General features: G+C 41.5%; 2 protein-coding genes across 9 annotated transcripts in view; both read right to left on the bottom strand.

The window, feature by feature from the left end:
* Positions 1–17818, bottom strand: part of arvcfb (ARVCF delta catenin family member b) — a 340912-nt gene that overhangs the window by 252 nt on the left and 322842 nt on the right. The window lies entirely within an intron of this gene.
* Positions 1–17818, bottom strand: part of sema4c (sema domain, immunoglobulin domain (Ig), transmembrane domain (TM) and short cytoplasmic domain, (semaphorin) 4C) — a 226463-nt gene that overhangs the window by 58472 nt on the left and 150173 nt on the right. For both annotated transcript variants that reach the window (XR_013300455.1, XM_077601836.1), the window contains exons 8-9: positions 14041–14195; positions 10343–10655 (exon numbers count right to left, since the gene is read on the bottom strand). The gene's annotated coding sequence lies outside the window, so the exon portion shown is untranslated. The remainder of the gene's footprint in view (positions 1–10342; positions 10656–14040; positions 14196–17818) is intronic.

The following is a 17818-nucleotide window of genomic DNA, read 5'->3' as shown; positions in this document are numbered from 1 at the left end:
GCAGTTGTGCGCCAAATATATTTTTCCAAACCTAACAAATTCTTGGATAAAGGCTCAAAACGTAGCATTAGATGGTCGCAACGTGTCGATTCCCTCCGAAAATAGTAATAAAAAAACAAGTTAAACATGGAAAGAAGCTGTAAGCTGTAAAAATTTGGGTGCCAAGCATGAATACATTTACAAGTTTTTGGTCGACAAGTTGAGCCTCAGGTCAAAATTCCCATTGATTCATAACATGTGCGTACCGCTCAACTTTTGCATCCTAATTTTCGAGAATTCGGTGAACGGGGTCTAAACTGTGTAAAATCGAGGGGACGGAGAAACTCCAAACTCATCCCAACATGCCTTTATACCCTTTGTTTTGTGCACCAGTCAAGCTGGAAGAGAAAAGGGCCTTCCCCAAACTGTTGCCACAAAGTTGTAAGCAAAAATCTACCCAAAATGTCTCACTCTTCCCACACAAGAGTGACCACAGCAAGCCGTGTTTCTAATTCATATGATTTTTGTGGCTTCACCCTAAACTTCCCTGCCTCCCTTTCATTTACCCAGACTTTGGCTTGGCACTAACGACATCCAATTCCAAAATATATTGATCAGCTGAAAACGAACAGCTCTTGCAGAACACACAATTATTATTTACTGGATTCCACAGTGTGTCCACATAGTCAATTGACAGCCTGAAGCAGAAAAGGTATAAAAAGCCCCTTGGTACAAAAACAGACCACAACCATCTCTTCTTTTCTTCCGTCAGAGCGCCGGCAACTCACCTGGCAACCCAATCTTGTTTTCTCTCCCTGGCTTCGACCCACAAAGTGTTCCGTGTCTCTCAGTTTATTTATCTCCATCTATCTGTCACCTCACACAGTCTATTATCATCCAGCTAAGAGCAGTGGACTTGGGAATAGAGCAGCACTGGGGCAGTCCAACCGCCAAGGGTCAAAGGTGAGTCTGCAGTAGAATTAAGGCTGAAAGACTGTGCCACTCTTCCAATAAGTCCGCAGTACACAATCCAGACTAACACCTTCACAACAGCATTTTTATAGCTCCAGCTGCTGATACAGCTGGGCTCAAGGGAAATGCGTGGGGGTTGTCTCACGGTGGGCCCAATAGGACGTAAACCAGTGATAGCCTTATTAAACCCTGGGTTAAAGAAGCCTTTAAAATAAAATAATTGCCCCTTTCAGCCTAAATTACGCTTGACATGAAAGGCTTTTTTAAAAAATAATTTAGTTTTACAAACAGACACTGGAGAGTTAAATGTATATTGCTGGTTCGATGGCAAATTGAAAAAAACATGAGTGAATGATAGTCAACTACATACATGTTAAAAAGTTCTGGAAAGGAAAAACACTGGGAAAGACTGTTTTTAGAGTTTAGATCTGGATTTCTGAGGTGAGGAATCCAGAACTGATCCTAGGTTTCCCCCCCTCCATTTCTTAATGAAAGAACGAAAGGAACAAGAATGAAAGGCACCATAATAACCATGTTGTTTAGTCAAGAGAAATAAGTAATAATGATTAGTGAAGGAAAAGAGCATGTTAAATTAACATTAATATGTTATGGCAATGAATACAGCTAGTAGCTGTGCCCATGTTGTGACTACAAAGTAAACTGTGGGGAAAAACAACTTGATAAAGTAATGCTGAAATCAGTTTTTTATTCTGCAACCAAACACATAAAATTATCGGTCAGACCTACACCATCAGATTTCTTTTTAATCGCTGTCTAATGTAACCATACAACTATATTGTGTAGGGTGCATGCATTTTAAAAGTAGATTTGCATATATAGTAATCCATTTTCCACCTGTACTTGCCCTCTAGCATGAAAAAGCCAATTTACCGTTAAGGAGATAAGTTTGCAACGCCGGCAAAAAAACAACAGCTATTTGGACAAGATACGTACTTTAGCTTGTATCTCTTTTTGGAGTAAAAAAATGGAGCTATGTATCATAAACCTTTGTAAGGATGCAGAGGCAAAGAGAGACAAGGAAGAGTCAGCAGATGCTGTGAGCACAGTATCGCTTACTGCCTAATGAAGAAAAGCAGCATTGGCTTGTGGGATCCAATGTTTTCAGACTTGCTACACTGCCATCCTAGAGGTGGAATCTAATTAGTCAGTCGCAGGGAGGGATTGCATCTTACTTCTTTCCCATACCACAATGCGCCTTTGTCTTTGATTGTTTGATCATAGATAATCTCAAAACAAATTCTAAGGAAGAAAGAAACCTCAAACATCTCACGTCTTCTTTTGAAACCAACTGAAACAGTGTTTTACCCTTAGAAATTTGAATGTAGATTTAAGAGTTGCATTAAACTGGGTGACCCTTTGTCTCCACGGTCTCTGATTGGCTATTCGAAACGAGAATAGAGCTTTACTTTTACAAAAATGTAACGTTAAACAGCAAAAACATACTGTGTATGAAAAAAAAAGTTTTTGCAAGGGCAAACTTTTCCTTTTCTGAAAAGAAGTTGAGTAACAATATGGTCTGGTTGAACATTGTGATTATAGAGTACGTAATTTTACATTTTAGAAAAAAAGCTTTTCATTTTTTCTTTTAAATGCTAATTTTTGTTCAAAACATTTGATAGAATGGAGTTCAGCAAGTTCAGTATACGTAAACGCTTCAATTGAAAGCAAGGGCACAAAAGAAATGTGTAGTCAACCTTCAAGACTTTAGAAAAACACAGTTTGGAAAGGCAGAGGTTGTTCGCACTTCCCAAGGCTGAGCAACGCCCACACTTAAGCTCAGGGAAAGGCTAATTGAGCTGCAGTTGATAAGCCTGGACTGGCCCCTGTACAGTACCTACCCCGAAGAGAGACCATTAGTCTGGATGCGGAGCCTACCCGTATAAGCATCCGTTTACCAGCCTGCCAGCCACAGGGTTACGATTTATTGTCTTTTTAAAACTTTACGAGGCGTTAGCATGGATAGGGCTGCATGTGCATTACAGTACGCGGGTGCGCTCATGCAGTGTGCTACTGGCACTTCCTGCCACTTACGGGCAGCCCCGCAGTAGGGAGGGTCTGTTGGACCAGAACAATGCCAAAAGGCCCTGTCGTAAAAACAAAATACCATGCTCTTGATACCACAATGAAAATACACACACACACACACCCTACTGGTTGACTGCACCTATCTGGATGCATAACCAAGGGAAAAAAAGGCATCGGCTGAGCTGCTGAGTATGCAAAAGCATTCAAAAATACACAGAGACGTACAAAGAAAAAGTGCCAGTGACTTTGAACAAAATGCATGTCAGCATTCATTGAGATCCGAACAGCTTTGACGTGGCACCGCAACCAAAATAATAAGACAAGAATACAAAAACAAAACACACTCAGCCTCAAAACTTATACTGAGTCAGTCCAAACAAAAGTCGCATCCACTGAGCTCTCCAAACGCCCCCGAAAAACAGTTGGCTTGCGTACAAAATTTCCCACTGAGAACTTTACCATCTCTTCCCAATCAAGCTTATGCTTCTCAGTCGTAGTCACGACGGATGGATCCAAAATAAGGAACAAAACAAGAAGATGCAGTAGAGTAAAAATGCTGAGAGATATAACGAACGGTTAACATCAGATTGTACTATTACATTGGAACAATGTTATACTGAAATATCCTCAAGCTACAGACAAAAAAGAACAGAAATTAATAAATCCATATCCTTCCAGACAGCACCTTTTTCACATTAGAAAATGTTTTGAACAGCAGTTTTATGTTCAACGCAACAAAAGTTTCCAACAGTTGTACTTTAGCATCTTATCGTTTGTCTATTCCAGCGGGCTGCTTTAACGTCAACTTGATTTCATGTGGGCCGGACCATTTTAGATATAATATTTAGATTTTTTTTAAATAAATGGATTAAAAGAACTGGATTAAAATCCCTGAATATTCAGTTTTTTATAGATCTAAAACAATGTTTATTTTAGCTTTTTTTAAATATATTTTTAGATTTTACAAAATGATTTTTGAACTAAAAACACAGAAACAATTGATTAAAGAATTACAATTATTGATTTAAAAGGAGGAAAATCAGGAAATGTAATATACATCTATACTCTTGATTTTAATTTGATCCTAAAACAGAAAGTCGGCACTCATGATTTACTTTCCCGGGCCACACAAAATGATGCGGAGGGGCCAGATTTGGCCCCCGGGCCGCCACTTTGACACATGTGGTCTATTCTAATCAAAAGGATGTTTTCAGTAAAAAACTAGAGCAGGTGGCATTGAGACCCAGACAAAATAAAACATCTCGTAATGCTGGCCTCCACCCACTTATCTTACTTCATATAAGGTATATAGTAAAAAAAAAACCTAAGGGTGCAAATCCTACAGTGAACAGTGAAACACCCCGACGACCATTTTAAGTCCTATAATGTCAATGCGGCTTAAAGACGCTGATGAAATGACCTCCTGACTAAGGCTTTATAACTTCACACATTTTGAGAGAACATTCAGATCAGACATAAATTGTAACATTTATAGTGGTACACATCTTAAAGGTCAGTACTTGTGCTTTTACAGGGGTGAGACAAAAAATATTCTCTTTTAAAACAGTCTGGGGATACCATATAATGACAAGTGAAAATGTTTGTTATTGAATAGAACGAAAAAAGTGATGGGTTCTAGCTTAAGAGACCAAAAAAGAAGCCGCGACTGGTAGAAAGCAGATGGCCGACAGTGGTCAGCTGGTAAGAAACAAACAGGTCAGCCCTCTCCGCCACTTCCATCTAAGATTCATACATTATGCAGAAGTGCATTCACTTGGCGGAGCCCCAAAAAGCTTCTATAGCTTCCATATAACCAATCAAACATGTCTAATAACAGTCGCAGGATTAGGAATCTCTTCCATTTTTTTTAAAATGACACCAATCAGCCTGAAAATTACTAGTCAGAATGAATGGGCTTATCCCATAAAATATTCAAATTGTAAAAAGATTTGCTTGATCCGAGTTTGAATACTCTTCTAATTTGCCCCAAAGAAACACTTGGGTGCGCCACATTGAATTTTCCACCGGTATGACTTCCTTGGAAAACGGTCTACCTTCGAGGTTTATTCATTTATTGATTTCTTCTGGAACAAGGGGGGCGGGGGAGATTACATCATTCATTGAAAGCGACAAATATATATTAGACCATATGCTCTATAATTTGAGTCTACAAAAGCCTTTTCGAAGACTATACCGACTGCAATTCATTTAATTTAACTGAATTGATTTGCTTCTGCTGGGACATTTAAAGCAAAAAGCAGTGCAATTAGAGACACCATACGGTTTATTACACTACTTTCCCGAGGCACATTGGCTTCAAAAATACGCTGACCGTGCACTTGTCTGATCAATTCCATTTGAGCTCTATGAGTGCTAAGTGCCCACTCTCTGGCCATGCAAAAAGGACCCCGGTAGACTACCTGCAGTGAGCAAAAACAAGCACTTGGAGGGATGTACTGACCGATAGAGAGAGAGACAGAGACAGAGACTGAAAGAGAGAGAGAGCGAGAGAGAGAGATCGAAGCGAAGTATAAGTTGCTGGAGGAGCAAAAGCTTCTTGTCTCGCAACAACTGCAATCACAGCCCCTGCCAAAATCACAAGATTCATCCAGCGGCCTGACAGAAATGTCTCAACAGGCGTTAGTTAAAGTGCTCGGAGTGGACTGCAGTTTGTGCAGTGTACTGTGAGAAAGGGTCGAAAAGCTTTTGATTTGACTGTAATATCGTTTCCTCTGCTCTGTGTTCTTTGTGGAATTTTTACATAACTCATTCCGATGCGTATTTAAATAAAAGATGTCTCAGCATGATGATGAATTGCAGTTCAACACCACTTTGGATGACATTTTTTTAAACCAATTTCTTTCCTGACAACATCAGAAAACCCATAACAATACTCAAGTCAATGTAGAGGCAGAAAATGTGATACAGCTTAACCCAGGCATGGGCAAACCGGTCCTCGAGGGCCAGTGTGGGTGCAGGTTTTTGTTCCAACCGATATAGCACAGACAGTTTAACCAATGAGATTCCTGCAGAAAACAAGAAGCACCTGACTGCAATCCACTGATTGCACTTGTAGGACACCGGATTGGTGAAAAGGTGCCCTCTCAATGGGTTGAAATGAAAACCCGCACCGACTGCAGCCCTTTGTGGAATAGTTTGCCCACCCCTGGCTTAACCTAAGCTTAGAAGCAATACTTTAACTCTTTAAGTATCTTAGCTGTGTGACAGAGTACCCGGTGAAGTGTGTGGTGAGTGTACGCACCTTCATAACGAAGCAATCAGCAGCACCAATAACACCGGCACATTCAAGTACACCTTGACAAATCCCATTATTGTAACAAACGGCTTGTTTGCCTGCATCTCTAAACATAAGGCTGTCCAGCCCAGCCTTATCTCCAGTTGTTAACCCGCTGGCACAAAACACACACACACACCAAGACTTCAATGTGCACAACCCATCTGTTCAACTCTCCAGACTTGCATCTGGCCTAGCATGAACTATCGCTTGGTACGTGTCACAGCGGATTTGCATCATACTTTTCAAGAGACGTGTTTGCTTTTTAAATGTCTATTTTTTTCAAGGAAATTAAATTCATCAAACCATCGAGGGTGGGTGCAAGCCCTTTGTTTTTGATACTTGGTGCCGCTGCTCCGCAAAACGTTTTTATCCTTTCAAAATATATTATATCATTTCGAGACATATCAGGCTTGAACAAGGACTGAGTGATCTTCACCGCAAATCGTTACATAAGCTGGAATCGTCCTATTATCACGGGAGTTTACTGTGAATTCAGCTGCTCGCCACGCGGACCGCCGTATCTGTTGCGTTGACGTGATGCATGTGACACACTGATGACAATTAAACATAGAGCAGGCAGGAGACATCTGGCACAGGGGCGATGTAGCGGACATGATGCAATGTTGACCCTTTGGTGTCAAAACACACAGTTTCTGTCACATAGAGTATGTGTACACATGGGGAAAATTTAAAACCAACAGAGGTGAAGGCAATAGGATGATGCGCAAGCACGAACAGATGGAGAAACTCCATTGGGCATTATTAATATCACGAATGTGTGTTTAGTTGACTAGTTAATTTCTAATATGAATTTTAATGAGATGGATGGATGTGGCGTAGCTCATGTTGTGTTTTCTACTCGGGACTTCAAACAAGATGAGACTACAGAACCTTTTCAGTCGAGATCGGCGGTACAATTGGACCTAAATTTCATACATGATTCATTAATTATCACCTTTGCACAGTTGAAAAACTACTTATGATCAATTCATTGTTTGTACTGCAACTGGCTGGTGACCAGTCCAGGATATACGCAGCCTCTGGCCTACTATAGACCGGTACTGACCATTATGAGGAGTTGAATAACTGAATATAATCCCCATCCATCATAGTACCAAAAGAGGGCTGTGTTTTTGCAATGGGGGCAGTTTGTGCCAAAATTTCACTGCATCCGTTTGTGGTTAACAAGGACATGTTGCTACACTTCGCATGCATCCACATTTCTGATGTGGGAAAATCATTTTCTCCTGTCATGTCAAGGACTATCAGTGTGCTCCCTTTAAAGGGAATGACACATTCGCACTGATTGGTGGCGAATGGAGTAGCACAATTGATGAAACGGAACTACAAGAACGTGTACACTTATAGGTGTGTCTGTTGCGTGTGGTCTTTTGGTCATGGGACTAGTGAATATAGATGTACCATATATACTAAGACTAATGCATGCTCGGATCTGCAAGTGTGAAAGAAAAAAAACACAAAAGGTACATCAGGCAACATGGGAAGGAGGCTGGTTGACAGGATGTGGAGCCCATTGTGTGTCCAACAATGAAGATATCAAGCCGGCAGGAGTCCTATCGACGCTCTCCATTGAGTCATTAACATCCGGGGCCAACTGCTACCTCCGTGTCAATGTGTGTGCATGTGTGTGTGCCGTGCAATGAAAACTGGATTTGAAGGATTTTCTCTATAACTGAGAATCATTTGCATGACACGAGGAAGTGATTTACGACCTCCTGATGAAAGCCTCCTTTAACCTTTCTCCATCTAACATAATCTACTCTGTTTATTCATACACAAGGATTAAGTCTATTTTAAGGGGTTTTCCAATTTGAGTTGACAAATTACAGAAGTAAACAGAATTTGGGATGGATTATCCTCTGCAACGCCAAATCCAAAACTCAACTGCGAGCTACCACACAGATATTGAAATCCACTGCTTTTATTCAAAATCCTTTTGCTAACTTTAAATTGTACAACTTGCTCTCGTTAGGGTGCCGGTGAGCTGGAGCATGTCACAGCTGAGTGTCTGTGAGAAGCATGGTACACCCAGGATTGGTCGCCATTCAATCACAGAACACTAAGTCTTCAATAAAACTAACATTTTGGGAATGTGGAAAACCCAAAGGAAACCTCTACAACAGTGAACAACTGATGAGAACCAAAAACCATGTGACCCATGTCACACAGGAAGTAAACTGTAAATTCAAAAAGCAGTCAAATTAAGACATCCTACCTCCTCCATACCATAAACACTACTGTCTATGGCAACCAACCCCCTCCCCAGGAAACAAAAGCCTCCGCCCCTCCCACGTTGTCTGTTAGTTAACAAGCACTGGCACCATTCGGCTTGTAAAAGAAAGCCCCTCCAAGGCACCACTTTTTTTTTTCCTCAGAAGAAAAAAAAATCTCCTTGCTGTCCATAAGTGGACGCCTGCCCCCACCTCCATAATTACAATAATCACTCAAGCAAAGCTAACCCTTAATAAGGCACTCATTTAACTCATTGGCTGCCAATGACGGTGCTCGACAGCCAATCCATTTCGTCGGGGAGAGGCTGACAGTGGTTGACCGCTGCCATATCTCATTTTCTGAACCGCTTTATCCTCACTAGGGTCACAAGGGGTGCTGGAGCCTATCCCAGCTGACTTTGGGCTAGAGGCAGGGAACACCCTGAATTGGTGGCCAGCCAATCGCAGGGCATAAGGAGACAAACAACCATTCACGCTCACATTCATGCCTAGGGGCAATTTAGTGTCAAATCAGCCTACCATGCACATCTTTAGAATGTGGGAGGAAACCAGAGTACCCGGAGAAAACCCACACAGGCCCGGGAAGAACATGCAAACTCCACACAGGTGGACCAACCTGGATTTGAACCCAGGTCCCCCACCGTGAGGCCAACACGCTAACCACTCAACCGCCGGGCCGTCCACCGCTGCTATCTCTCTTAGCTAAAATAGATTGGACATCTAGCGACTTCAATAGAACTCAAAGACTAGCGCACATAGCCCCTCTTCCCAATTGAAATGAATCAGAACACGTAACGTAAACATCTGGATTAATATTGGGGGCCATAAAAGAGTATATTTCTGTTTTTATTTATTTTACATGAGATTTTTTCTTTTCTCCACATATGTGGGCATCACAACTCGGGTCATATAGTCCCACTTATATACTAAATGTCAATATTATGGTGGCTGTCCGTCTCACTGTGTTCTGCAATTGTCTGGCCACCGATTCAGGGTGTCCCCTGCTGGTTGCCAGTATAGTGAGCTGGGATAGGCTTCAGCACCCCCCACGACCCTTGTGAAACTGAGCGGTTCAGAAAATGAATGAATAAGATTACGGTCTAAATGTGATGTGTGGACCCAGGTTTTTATGGGATTAAAGCATTTATTTCAAGGACCAATGCATAAAAAAGGGCTAATACTTTTCCCATTGAGACAAAAAAGAGGGACAACAGGTCGTTAAACCACAAAAATGTATGTCTTACGATTTAAATCGACATCTAACGAGATTTCAAAGGATGTTAAAAGGTGCAAACGAATTTTCACAGTGGACTGACTGACCGTTGCATCCAGGATGATGACTTTCCCCCCTGCGCTTCAATCAAGAATCCCTGGAGCCGAAAAGCATCTCCAAGATAAGAAAACTGTTGATTTAATCAGCATCAATAAAAAAGCGGCCGAAAGTTCTCTGACAATCAAACTCAAAATTTGTCAACATCACACCAGACCATCCCCAAAAGACAAGACAAGGAACAACCAATCTAGGAATCCGAGAAAAAAAAGCTCTGACAATTCGAATTTAAAATGATGTATGCTTATTTGTTGATTCCTTTCCAACGGCTGCTGACCGCAGTGCGCTTTGTTTACACTGCGCTATGAATGGACATAAAGTTGTACCACAACGAAAGACCCGAAAAAAACCGTTATCAAAAAATCAAAACATCAAACATGCATGCCAACGCTTTTTATGCATCAAAGAAAACAGGTGAGACTCGAACACGTCACTATCAAGCATCGCCACGAGGACAAAACTTACCTTTTTGTGACCATTTCAACGCGGCGATCGAAGCGATGCTGCGCGTTTCTTCAACCGAAGACCCCAACTGCCGCCCTCCTCCTCTTCTCCGAACAGCCGTTTAGTTTCTCTTCTTTTTTTCCCCGAGTTATAAATCATTCCACATCCTAGTCGATGTCCCGTCGTCTTGTCCGTTTCTCCTTCTTTAGGCTCCTCTGGCTATACAACGTCCGGGCGATGTAGAAAAATGAGGGCTTTGGATCCCCGTCATTTAGTTTTTTACGTCGAATCGGGGCTGTCCGCTCAACTCCCTCCCAGGCTTTCTAACAGGAAACTAGAAGGAGGAGGAAGAGGAGGAAAAGGAGGAGGAGAAAAGGGACAGAAAACAGAGTGCGATTTTAAAATCCTCAGTCTTGAAGGAGTTGGAAAGATCGCATCTCGAGAAGTTCCAGAATCAAAGCACACGTCGGACGACAGTAGTCGCGATGTTGCATGCGTCGCTGTGGCAGCTTCAAAATGAGTGTCCAATTGGGAATGTGTGTATGTGCGTGCGTGCGTGCGTGTGCATGTGCATGTGTGTATGTGTGCTAGAGCGTGTGCTTCTGCTGCACGCATCGCAGCAGGACTTGGGTGGATTTTTTTTCTTCTTCTCCAAGGCAGATATAAATGGATCCCCGCCCATTGGCCTCTGTGAACAAGGACCCCAACACAGGCGCGAGGGGCCCCCAGTGGTCATTAGCTACCCAGTGAAGACCACTTCCTTTGTGTGTGTTAAGCGAAGGCTTGTTCAGGAGGCGCTCCCCAACCTGGTGTATGACCTTTATTTTAACACGTCCCTGGTCCCTTTTCACAGAGTTCCAAATGAGCAATTGGCAGGGGTAGAGTTGGCACTGAAGTTTTTTTTTTTTAAAGAATTTAACTCATTGGCTTCCGTTCCACAGCCAGTTTAAGTTTATTTGGACCTCTAGCGTTGTCAATGGAAGGCAGTGATTTAATTTTGCAGGACTTGTCAATTTAGGCTCACATTTATGGGTCACTTTCTGTAAGTTTTGATTTCTTTTCTATTGTTTTGGAGGAATTTACAGCCAGCTTCCTGTGTGTTGCTCGCTTTCTGCTGATTTTTGGTTACTTCCTGTTAGTTTTGGGGGATTTTAGCATTTATTGTTACCACATTGGCTGCCATTGACCGCACAGTTTTGATGCCAGGGGATGACAGAACAAATATGACAGCGCACTTACTCACAGAACTTACAAAATTGTAGTTTTACAGCACCCGGGTCAATAAAAAACCCAAACATCTGTATGTACAATGTGAATAAGCTACAAAGTCAGGCAGAACACCCACGTGGGCCGGATCAGGCCCCCTAATGGACCACTTTTGGCCCACGGGCCATATGTTTGACACCAATGCTTGATTGACTATTTGTGGTCATTAAAAAAGCAGCCCATAAAGATTCTTATAGATACATATACGGGCGGGTTAGGGGTTCACACAAACACACATGGCAGGCTGATTGAGCACTTCATATTGTCCCAAGGTGTGTGTGATTGGTCATTGTCTGTTTGTGCCCTGCAATTGGCTGGCAACCAATTCAATTCAGGTTGTTAGCTTGGTCAGCTGTTCAGTCATTTTTGTCTCCACTACAATTATTTGGGGTCTCATTAAAGGCAGTGCAGCAACATCCCATTAAGAAACAGTATGTGGACAAAATGTCGCATTTATGATGGAAAGAAATCCTGTTAAATTTGGTTCTCTTTGAATAAGAACACAAAGAACAACATCGAGAAACAAAATCCATATTTACTCCTGTGACTGACGCAAAAGTAAATAGACCACCATAACATTTCCCTATTTTCTGTTTCTGCAAACCAAAGATAAGTGTAATTCATGAAAATTTAAATCAACAGGTCTTAAATGAGGCATTTGGTCATTTCCTTTATACATAAATGACAGTTTAAAAATGACCAATCAACATCCTTTGAAGTGATAGCGGCGTGAGTATGGGGGGTGGGCTATGTACTGTATATACTGCATACAGGGGGGGCTATTCATGTTTCCAATTGCTAAGTAAAAGTCAAAACTATATGATAAACTACTTTTAAATGCAATTATACTGGATAATAAATGCCATCCACCCCCTAAGAAATGACAACGCATTACTATTTTTTGCAGCTAGCGTTTTGTGTTAGCATCAAAGGCCAGTTTGACATCCTAAAGCTTTTTTTTCCCACAAGCAGTGCATAAAGGTCAGGTGAGTTTGTCACAGTACAGAAAAAAACTCTTATAGTTCCAACCACATATTTCCAGATGAGTGAAATAAAAGATGAAGGAAGGAAGTTTACAGATTCATATCGACTCGATATCAAATTTTCCATGTTATTGTTTTAAATGTCAGCTTGCTCTCCCATAAGCGTTAGTTTCTAAGTCCAGTTTTGCATGCTTTCATTTGATGTGTATAGTTTCCCTTCATATCATTGGCTCCCTGAAAGAAATATATTTATAAAATATGTCTTGCAATTGCTTTTATTACACCGAAGCGCCGCTATTGTTTTGTTGTTGTTGATTCAATTACCTGGGAGAGCACTTTTAGAAATTCAACCAGGGGAATGTTATAGTCGGCCACTTTCATACGATGCAAGACTTGCCTCCAAAGCTTCCTGGAAACGTGTGATGATTTGGATTTTTCTGCTTTCCACATAATATACATATAAAGACAAAAGGGTAGATGCTTTTTATTTGTATTTGTTATTTTGGGGGAGAGCTTGGTGGCCAAATAAAACATGCGGAGGTTGCAATTGCGTCAAATTGTCACTGATGGCGCTCAGTCTCCATAAAATGGGCGGGGCAAACCAGAAACTCATGGATCTGCCATTGTTGGGAAATTCCTCATTCAGTTCTGCCTATGAAAAGTTCTGCTCGCAGTACATTTTCAGCCCCAATCTTCAAATATATTTAATTTATTTAGAACCAAATCAGGCAGACCGGTGGATGATTAGTTAGTGCGTCGGCCTCACAGAGGAGGGGACCTGGGTTCAAATCCAGGTCGGTCCACCTGTGTGGAGTTTGCATGTTCTCCCTGGGCCTGTGTGGGTTTTCTTCGGGTACTCCGGTTTCCTCCCACATTCCAAAGACATGCATGGTAGGTTGATTGGACACTCTAAATTGCCTCTAGATATGAGTACGTGTGAATGGTTGTTTGTCTCCTTGTGCCCTGCGATTGGCTGGCCACCAATTAAGGGTGTCAGCTGGGATAGGCTCCAGCACCCCCTGCGCCCCTAGTGAGGATAAAGCGGTTTAGAAAATGAGATGAGAACCAAATCATGAAAATAGGTTTCCAGGACCTTCAATTCTTTTTTTTGTTCGAAAACCTGCAATCAGAGTGATGGAAGAAGCCTCAAATGTATCTGCATTTTGGTTTATGACTCATTGTGCATCACTGTCGAGACACTGAAAGCTAAAACCGTTTGCTATAACCTTGCGTGGCAAGGCTTGACAATATGCAAGGACAAATTAGTGACTAATGTCAAAACTGAACTGAGCAAACCAGGGGAGCGCAATTCTAACAAAGTTTCTGTTATAGAATCACCAGTAAGGTTAAATACATAATATAGCAGCATTATTTATTTTTGGCTAAGCAACACAGATCTGCTGATAAAGGTGCCAGTTACACAATATCGGGTTCACTGAGAACAATCCATAATGGACTTCTATGTATTACCTTTCAAAGATGGCATTTATAGTTCAAATAGATGCGTGAGACCAGGAAGCTGCATCTAAACAATCACAAGGTAGGAAGCTCTTATTGGAAGGAAGAGCGACATGGAAAGCTCCTCCCACCACTTTTGTGCTGTGTTGAGGGTGGTGTCTTCTGCCCTGTAAAAGAAGAGCAGCAACAGGTCATTTGTTTTTGCTCCTCCTCACCACACTCAGCTGACTTAGCCTCTTCTGGACTGCTGTAATTACTGTCTAAACGTCCAAAGATATTTTTAAAACTTCACAACTGCAACCTTCTTTCACTATCAAACTTCTCACCCATATCATTCGTATAAAAGGTGCAGGGATGATGTAAGAAAAATTGAATGCATAGTATGATGAGGAGGTTGTAATTGCTGAGCGACATAATAAAAGCTTAGTTTTGGGATCCATTTGGTATATTTTTTATCTCATCTCATCTCATTTTCTGAACCGCTTTATCCTCACTAGGGATGCGGGGGGTGCTGGAGCCTATCCCAGCTGACTTTGGGCCAGAGGCAAGGGAAACCCTGAATTGGTGGCCAGCCAATCACAGGGCACAAGGCGACAAACAACCATTCACCCTCACACTCATACCTAGGGGTAATTTAGAGTGTCCAATCAGCTTAGGTAAGTGGTAAAGTGGTAAGTCGTTTAGGTAATCAGGTAAGTGAGCCGCTCGGGGGGGTGATGCGATGTATCCATAACGGCAGAATGCCAAATTACGAGTCCGAAACTATCACTTATTTGGGTCTTTTGCCGAGAAAACGCACCTTATGAAGAAGCACTACCAATTTCGTCATACGCAGTTTCTGGGTGTGATGACAGTTAGGCTTTTGTTGTTGATGATGACGACAGGGCCTATGTCCGATTATTATTATTATTATTATTATTACCATGCATGTCTTTGGAATGTTGGAGGAAACCGGAGTACACAGAGAAAACCCACGCAGGCGGACCGACCTGGATTTGAACCCAGTTCCCCCACTGTGAGGCCAACGCGTTAACCACTCTTCCTCCGGGCCGCCTATATTTTTCATTCATTTCTCAAAAGAATTAGTTAAATTTTGCTGGTGTTAATACTTGCCTTTTTGTTTTTGTTTTAACATAGTTAGAATTTTCTCTAGTGCTTTTCTTAATGAGGGTTGCTGGTTATCTTAAGTGGAATTGACATCTGGCGTGGGCATTATTTGGGTTTCTGTATGTTCGCATTATTATCTGTTTATCTTCTTTTGAGTTCCACTAGACGTAAACCATGTGCACAATGACTTTTAATCCACACTGTTAGCTTTTGGAAAGGTCTTATGAGGCTGGCTCAGGAGACAGCTCTTCATATACTACAAATACAAGGGATTAAATTGAGTGATTTGATTCAGGTCAATCTTCGCCTGCAACAACAGACGAAGAGATTTCTCTGATTATGTTGCAAACAAAAGCTCCAAAACAACATTTGTAACATGAACATACAGACTTTCCTTCCATATAGCAAATCATCAACTTGTGGACTTGTAATATACATTACACAATCTTATTTTTTGATCCATTTCTAGGCATGTCCTACAAATATAGGCGCCAAGGTTGATGAAGTGTCAAGCTGAAGTAAGACCAATGTTCAGAGAGCAGAACTGCTGCCAGCAAAGTGGGGTAACATCTCATTATGAGGTAGAGCAGAGGTCATCTCCTTAGTGGAACAGCTTTTTATAATTTTCCCTGTTTGATTTTTTTTGTCCTCTTTCAAAAGCATGGTTTGACTTGGAGGGAACTTATCCTGCGAGGCATTGTGGGATACGGTGAATTTTGAGTGGAGGTTTATAGCTTAGAGACATCGACTGGTAAATGGGCCGCATTTATCTAACGACCTTTTTACTTGTGGGGTACTCAAGGCACTTTTACAATGTTGTCTGCCCGTATGGTTGAGAAGAAAAAAAAACAGTTTCACTTCAGCCAGCCTACCTCATGTCAAGTGAAGGGCAGGTTTTACAGACTCGTTGAAAATCACACAAATTCTTGCCTTTTATGGAGAACCAAATGGGACAGAATGACAGAATGGAAGAAATGAATAAATCTCTTAAACACACAGTGGTACCTCGACCTACGATCAGCTCTACCTACGACATGCTCGAGATACGATGAAAATTTCGATCGAATAATTCGCCCTAGATACGATCAAAATTTCGAGATGCGACCAAGCCAGGTGGCCATGACATGTGAGACTGTTTATCATTGTAGTATTCTTTTTTTTGCCGCATCTCTTTTGTGTATAACAGATATCTACGAGCACTGAACGATTTATTCAGACGAGTTTCTCCTACACATCGACCACGAAACGCACAACACGCATGCGCGGGCAAAAAGAGGGCTTTCTGGGTAATGAAGTATACTCGTGCACACAACACCGATAGCCAATGGCACCCTTTCTCAGAATAAAACTTAATTACCCACAATCAATACGTGGGTAGGCTGTTATTCCTTCCTTAGCCTGTTAGCTCCCGCAATCGCAAATTCAAGACTACTTCTTGTTGGCAGGTGGCCGTGTGTTATCCTATTGTGAGGACATTTGTGTGCATCATTTTCGGAATATTTTGAAAGGAATAAAACAGCAAACAGCCCATCGATAGCGAACGTGAGGGTGGAGGCGTGGCAAACAGCTAACCCGCCTAGAATGAAGGTAAAAAAATTAAAACAAGATTAGAAATCAGTTTTGTGTAAAGTTACATTAAACGTATGTTTGAGTGTGTCTGTATATATTAATCCAAGTTAATTTAAATTTGTTTGTTCCGTTACGAGTGCGTTGTCGTGGAAAGTCCCCCCGACACGTTGCAATGCTTGAGTTTTTTATCTGTCAAAGTCAGTGGGCGGGACTAAGACGTGATTGGTCAATCATCACATCAAGCCAAAATGGCCTGGCGGGATTTCAGAGGCCTTGAAATAATTGAATAGTGTAAGATTTCTCTCTCTCTCTATTTTTTTTAAATTAAATGGCCCAATATCTAGGGTCTTATATATTTGTACAACCACTTGCCATGAATCATTAAGTTTATTCAACTCATAATTTTTTCATTGAAGCTTAAACGTGATGGCACTGGTCTTTCTATAAAATTTTCATTGATTTATCACTTTACTAAAACGTCTCTTTGTCACATATCATCTCTCTCCGAGGAAAATATTCTTGATCTCCATCCAGAATGAATGGCCCAAATGTTTCATTGCCTGTTTAATCGACTAGAGCTTCATATCTATTGAAATGAGTGTATTAAAGCATGTCCTGTATGATGGGTGGCTCCTGCCTTTTCCCAACGGAAGAAGGAAATTACAGTTCAAAGACCATAATTGGATTCAACTTGTGTATTCATTCAAGCCAGATCGAAAGTGACAAGCAAGGTTTTAATCAGAACCTTTTGAGATGGTAGAAAATGAGTTACTTCTAAGTACCACTTCACTACGATGTTCATTTATTGCATGAAAAAGTCCTGCTTGATTAGAAACTAAAGATGGAGACGGCTTTGCAGTCTTGCTAGCTTGTTTTTAGACGAGAACGTCTCTTCATTTTGTCAAAAATGTGTGTGTGGGGTAGATAAACTACTGGTTCACAACTAAGGTTCTTGCGCCTCATTTCATCCTGTCACTAACCCATAAATCAGTATTGGATGTGCGCTTCATTTAGATGTCTTCACAGATTGCCGTACCACTTCTAATTTTCTCTGGATGGCATAACGGCATGGTGATTTACTGCATGACGTGTGGAGAAAGTGTTGGATGGTGTT

Source organism: Stigmatopora argus, chromosome 5, assembly GCF_051989625.1.
Source record: "Stigmatopora argus isolate UIUO_Sarg chromosome 5, RoL_Sarg_1.0, whole genome shotgun sequence".
In the NCBI taxonomy this organism is placed as follows: Eukaryota; Metazoa; Chordata; class Actinopteri; order Syngnathiformes; family Syngnathidae; genus Stigmatopora; species Stigmatopora argus.
Note: the sequence above shows the minus strand (reverse complement) of the source record. Positions and strands in the feature narration are given on the sequence as shown.